Raw genomic sequence first — 7,189 nt, 5'->3', positions numbered from 1 at the left:
CAAAGGTTTGGTAAGACTCTGGAGGCATGGCAAGCCCCATATACAGCTGACCTTGGTGAAAGCACTGGCCAGGTCTTGTTTATGATTACATCACAAAGTCGGAAGGACAGAGCTAAGACCTTCTTGGAATATCTGAAACAACTCTGTTCTTGGAGAGCTATCAAATTGCACAGGGATCCATTTGACCATCCATTCCATGAAACTGCAGAGCTGTGCTGACATACAAACAAGATAAATGAAAGTTTAAGGACTCAGATCACGAAGGTCCTCTAACTGTCTAAGTGAAACGTTGTAAGGCACCCTGAGCCCTTGGGTAAGGTCACATATAAATGTGAAAATAAATAAATAAGTTTTTAAAAACCCAAACCTTACTAAATTATTTTGGTTACTAGAAAGTAAGCCCGCTGTAGAAACAATACAGCGGGCGCTAGTGGGCAGTGGGTGGGTGTGGCAGGACAGCGCAGGTAGATAAAGGGATGGGTGGATGGGTGGATAGTAGGAAGGAAGGAAGGAAGGAAGGAAGGAAGGAAGGAAGGAAGGAAGGAAGGAAGGAAGGAAGGAAGGAAGGAAGGAAGGAAGGAAGGAAGGAAGGAAGGAAGGAAGGAAGGAGAAACAGGTACAGGGAAAAGGAAGGTGTAGTGAAAGGGATCAGGGCATGGAGGAAGGAGAGGGATGAAGGGTCCGCTGGGCAGGTGAGGGGGGCAAGTGGTGAGGGAGGGCAGGGGAGAAGAGATTGAGGTAGAGATGGGTGGGAGGGTGGGTGTTTTGGGGGGCAGCGTGGTGGAACGCGGGGGAGAGAGAGAGAGAAAGGGGGAAGTGAGGAGACTTGGCAGGGGAGTAGGAAGGGGGTAGGAGGTGGGTAGGTGAAGGGGCCGTTTGGGGAGGTGGGCGCTCTTGCCCCATCCGCCTCCTGGGATGTGGGCCCCCCCCCCGTCAGGCTGGGTGGCGGGACCAGAGCTTCCTGTGTGGCAAAGTGACAGCCGTGATGTGGCTGTGCTGCAGCCGGGCTGTTCATTTGCCGTGCAGGAAGTCCAATGGGCCCGGTAGGCTCCAGGCCGGGTCTGGAGCTTCCTGCACGGCAAAGGGACAGCCCTGCCGCAGCCAGGCTGTCCCTTTGCCGGCCCAAAGCTCAGGGGCGCCCTGACCACCGCCTATCTTGTTTGCCTGCAGGGTAATGGCGGCGGTGGGGCAAGGCGGCCGACATGGGGGGTGGGTCTGCAGGCGCTTTGCGCCTGGCAATTTGTCAGTCAGGGGCCAAGGGGCCAGTTGGCGGCAGACTGACAACCAGATTGGGCCCTCTGGTTGTCAATTCAGGGGGAAGGGGCCAATGGCCACCCTTCCCGATCCCGGACAGGGCCCACCACAAGGGCCCTTACTGCTTTATTTATACCGCTCCCGCTGAGCAGTTTAAAGATACTATGGGGCCTCTTAAGCTTGATATCATTTAGGGCCTCAAAATGCCTTAATCCTGCCCTGATTTTACTCTCTTATTTCCCCCATGGGTCTCTATTGCTGGTCGAGCATAAGAACTGAAATATCAATCGCATGTGCATGTGGCACAGCACAAGCCTACTTCTAGCATTTCTAAAACTACAGAGCACCATGTAATCTGAAAGTCCCCAAAATAATTCCCAGGGGCTGGTTCAGTTCAGTCCCAATTCCACACTACAATATAATATACCCCGGTGATTGATGCATTTCACATTGGTGTCCATGCAATGCACAGTGACAACTTATCACAATGATCCATAGACCAGCTGAGCAGAGCAGAAGAGTAATTTTTTAAATGATAATGTCCCAAGCATCTACCCTGTGGAAGACAACTACTTTAAATACTAGAAGTCAAAGGCATCAAGTGAAGCTGGTGGGCAGTAGATTCAGGACACACAAACGGAAACACTGCTTTACACCATGAGTGTCCAAAATATGGAATTCACTACCAGAGGATATAGTGATTGTCTCAGGCATAGATAGCTTTAAAAGAGGATTAGATAGACTCATGGTGAATGAGTGCATCATGGCTACTAGCCAAGGTAACTGAGGGGAAATTCCACATTCAGAGGTACTAAACCTTTGAATCCCACAGCCTGGAGGCAACATCACGGAAGGCCTTGGCCTCCAGGCCCTGTTGTGAGCTAGTTGGCCACCGTGTGGTGTTCCGTGTGTACAAGAAGATGACAGCCATACAATGCAAGTTGAGCTCCACTTTACTGATGATCAAAAGGTCCAGCAGCAAGCTGCAGAAGATACCTCTGAGAATTGTGATCTCTAAATTAGAAATGGAGCTTCACAGAGTGGGTTTATTTATTTATTTATTATATTTATAATATAAATTATTTTTATATTAAAGGAGCTAAGGGAGGTTTACATAAAACGTATAAACAATCCATGAAAAAGTCCATAACACATAAATAACCATAACAATAAGACTAATAACTGATAATTGCAACAGTGCAAACATGTCCAGAGTGCATTGATGGAGTTCTGGGAGGGAGGGCTCACTGTAGTTTCACAGAGGTCCTTGCTATTGAAGAAGCTATCAAAACTTGCCAATTACCGGAGGCTTGTTTGGCATTCTGTTGTTGTATTTAGTTGTATTCAATACATGGAAACGTAATCTGTATGAACTATGCTACTTGTTATATGGCTAGTATCTTATCCCACTGGAGAAACTCATTGCTGTACATGCCAGTTTCCCCAGTTTGCCAAATAATTCCCTTCATATCATTTCAAGTTGAGAAACTGGTATAAGTTGAAGAGACTGAAGTTGCTCTAGAGTTGAGAAGAATCTGCCACTCAAGTCTGACTGCTACAGGATGGAGAACCAAGACCAACTTGTGTACTCCATAAGGGATCCCAGGAAGTGAGGCTGGCCTTGAACAAGACTCTACCCCCAACCTGGTGGAATGCTTTGCTCAAATAGATCAGGGCCCTGAAGGGCCTTAACCAGCTCCACAGGGCCCGCAAGACAGAGCTCTTCCACCAGGCCTAAGGTTCAGGCCCAAAGAGACCATCAAGAAGTGTTGGCCTCACTGCTGAAGCAGAGGAAGAACTGCCCTTGAATCGCTCCCCATCTCAAATTAGGTGGGGGCTACTGAAAGTTATAGAAATGTTTTAATGTTAATATTCAATTGTATTATTTTTTAAAATATTTATTTATTACAGGGCGGTTTACATAGAACATAGGAACAGGAACAATACAGGGAAGTCATTAATCATTAATCAAAGACTAGTAGTAAAGTTCATTGTGTGCCATAATACAATGGTGCTAGTTCATGGTTTCGTGTGGGTTTTGTGCTTCACTTGGAAGCTGGCAACCTTAAGCAGTGGTCTCTCTGTGCACAACAGTCCTGGGCCAAGTCAGAGGCATCCTTCACAGTAGGCCTGAAAGGAAGGGGGTGAGATGGAATCCTGAGCAAGAGCAGCAATTAGCCATGGGGGGGGGGCAGATTTTACTAATAGACGGATTTGGAATCTTCTGTATGTTGTCAGGGTGCACAGTCACGATTGTATGGGTTATGATTGTTTTAAGCCATGCTGTTTTCCCTGCCCTGAGCTATCTAGGAAGAGCGGGATACAAAAATAAAGCTTATCATCATCAAGGAGTCAGCCCCAAGGTTTAGGACGATAAGCATCCCTAACTTTTCCTGAGTTTGCTCTGCTCAGGTCTGCCTTGTCATTTGGGGAAAGTCACCACCACCACCACCTCCATATCACCAGTACCACCCTCCATTCTTTGGAAGTAGGCTATGAGTGCTCAGCTCCCCCACTCCAGTGCTGAGTTCATATCCTGTATTGTTAATTCTCCTTCTGCAGCAAGGCTTTCTTCCCAGCTTGCAAAGTTCCCCCTCTCCTACTTTTGTACATGCTGATGTAATTTATCAATCTTGGCACTGGATCAGGCAGTGGATGAAAAGGGAGGACGAGAGAAGCAAAGGATCACCTCTGCAATATGATACTTTTGCACTATGGTTTTCTTCAGTGATCTCACTGGATAGTCCAGGGTAGCCCAATTGCTTCAAACATCAGAAGCTAAACAGGGGACATGGAGGCAGGCAATAGCAAACAGACTTGGAATGTCTCCAGCCTTGAAAACCCGATGGAGTTGCTGTAAGTCAGCTGTGACTTGACGGCACTTTCCACTACCACATTTCTCCATACTGTGCTTTAAATAGCCATGGAAGCCAACATTGTGGGATATAGGAGTGGCTACAACAGATCTGTGCTTAATTACCCCTGCTAAGGTTTTAATATATTGCACACTGAAAATACTAAATAAAATTTTAAAAAGAAATAGAATATAAAAATGTTGGGGATGTAATGGGAATGTCAGCTACTACAGTAGTTTTGAATCAAAAACTTGAGCCAAGTTAGAGCTCTTCAGTTAAATGGACTCAACCCTCCAGGGTGAGTGGGAGGAAATTGCAGGCACAGCTGATGCAGGCCAATTTCCTTGGAAGGCAAGATCACTGCAGACTCAAATACCCTAATTCAGTTTTACTTGCATTTCAAAAGGGTGTGTCTCTGGACATATTCAGTTAAAAGTATAGCTTGGTAAATTTCAAAATCAAGCAAAGCACAAAGGGATTGCTCTGTTTGAAATTCACCAAGCTATATTTTTCTCATATTTGGCTTTGTTTTGTATTCTTTATTGTGGCTCAAAATTAAAAGTGGTAGGAAGACAGGATGGTGTAATGCTCTTTTTATTCTGCTTGGTGAAGAGTTTTTCAAATCCAAAGCCTGCATCTTACGACATCATCACATAAAAGGTATTATTTATCGGATTCATCTCTCTGGATTCTCTGGGCCTATCAAAGCATAAAAAAGGAATTGCAATAATATTTGATACCATTCTCTTCCACATTATTTGATGTAAGTAGTGTGCCATCTAATGGACAAACACGTTCAAATTTACTTTGCCTAACTTGTGTATTTTAAGTTATCAAATGAGCCAGAGATATATCAGGCACTTTAGCCAACTGCTTCCTTTAGACAAACAAATAAAAATCCCTACCAGACCTGAGTTTCAGCTCTAAAGTTGCCACCCAGGATTAGCATGTCATTTATTAATTGTTAAAGACCATCATCACAGTCCATTGCTATCACAAGGTAAGTTAAGACTCATGCCTGTCTGGAAATATAGAACACAGAGGTGGAAGAGACCTCAAGTCATGTGGCCTTCCCTTATTCTCCCAAGTGACCCCAGAGGAAGGCAAAAAGCCTCCAAGAAAACTTCTTCCCGACCCCAAAGTGGGGATTGGCACAGCAGCCCTGATGTGCTTTTGAGTATGAGTCAGGAGCAGGCTGTTTCCTCAGCTGTGGTGCAACTGGATCTGATCATGAGCGTTTTAATATATCCTTCCTTTGCTTAAGAAAAAGTCCAGACATTGGAGAGATGAGCCCTGATTCATATTATGCCCTGACCTGGCTATGTGGTGCAAGCTCTGTGGATAAGGCCAAAGACTGGCCAAATCATTGGTCTTCCACCTAGAAAATGATATTAGCATGTATTATATGTCAGTGAAGGCCTTAATTCTATGTATTCCTTGCTTCATCTCAAGAATATGTAGCAATATTCTACTATTTGTATTTTATGATTTATTGCTGGCCCTGTTGTGTGGTAATAGAGAATTATGGATGACAGCATAAGCTAGCCTTTCTCAACTTTTTTACTGTTGAGAAATCCAAAACATTCTTTAGGCTTTCAGAAATCCCAGAAGTGGCATGATCGTGCAGAAAGTAGTTGGGAAGCATAGCTCTGTACACACCCACCTGGGGCCCCTCCCTTTCCCACTCCCTCCACGCCCATCATTGGCCATTTTGGGGGAGGGGGTCAACATAACCATTCATTCATTTTATTTGTATCCACCCATATTGTCTCAGGGTGGTTAAGAAGAATAAGGTTTACAATAAAACCTGTGAATTAAATAATACTTATTAAGATACCAAATTGACATCACAACTCCTCCTTAAAAACATCAAAAACCCATCTCATTTGTCCCAGCATGGGTCATTTACAGGCTCCAGGCAAAGATGGTAAGATTTAGGGGGACAATACATATATATCCATATACTATATGTAGGAGAAGGCCTGATAATAACTGCTACATGTGATAGGTGCGCACTGGTCCAACCAAAGGCTTAAATGTTGAACAATTCTCTTAAATATATAAAAAATTAATTCCCACCAATTTCGGAAACCTTTCCAGGGCCATCAAAAACCCCAGGGCTTTGCAAAACCCTGGCTGAGAAAGCTTGGCAGAAGCTATGCATCTTTACAAAGATACATGGTAGAATATTATGGTAGAATATTATGAAGAGAATGTTTAATGGAAAGATGGGTATGATAAGGGACCAAAATGGTAGGGACCTCACAGAAGCAGATTAAAAGGTGGCAAAATTATACAGAGTAACTATACAAGAACGAGCTTAACATCCCTGATAACCACGATGGGGTAGTTACTGACCTGGAGCCAGACATCCTGGAATGTGAAGTCAAATGGCCCTTAGGAAGTCTGAGCAACAATAAAGCTAGTGGTGGTGACAGCATTCCAGTTGAACTATTAAAAATCTTAAAAGACGATGCAGTAAAAGTGCTATACTCAATATGCCAGCAAATTTGGAAAACTCAACAATGGCCACAGGATTGGAAAAGGTCAGTTTACATTCCAATCCCAAAGAAGGAATCATGGCATCCAGCCCTCTCAATTCCTGGCAAATAGATGGGGAAGAAATGGAGGTGGTGACAGATTTTATTATCCTGGGCTCCAGGATCACTGCAGACGGGGACTGCAGCAAAGAAATTAAAAGACGCTTGCTCCTGGGGAGGAAAGCTATGGCAAATCTAGACAGCATCCTAAAAAGCGGAGACATCACCCTGCCAACAAAAGTGCATCTAGTCAGGGCTATGGTATTCCCAGTTGCAATGTATGGCTGTGAAAGTTGGACTATAAGGAAGGCCGAGCATCAAAGAATTGAGGCTTTTGAACTCTGGTACTGGAGAAGACTCTTGCAAGTCCCTTGGACTGCAAGGCGAACAAACTGGTCAGTCCTAGAGGAGATCAGCCCTGACTGCTCCTTAGAAGGCCAGATCCTGAAGATGAAACTCAAATACTTTGGCCGCCTCATGAGAAGGAAGGACTCCCTGGAGAAGAGCCTAATGCTGGGAGCGATCGAGGGCAAAAGAAGA

The sequence above is a fragment of the Paroedura picta genome, chromosome 2, assembly GCF_049243985.1.
Source record: "Paroedura picta isolate Pp20150507F chromosome 2, Ppicta_v3.0, whole genome shotgun sequence".
Classification (NCBI taxonomy): domain Eukaryota; kingdom Metazoa; phylum Chordata; class Lepidosauria; order Squamata; family Gekkonidae; genus Paroedura; species Paroedura picta.
Note: the sequence above shows the minus strand (reverse complement) of the source record.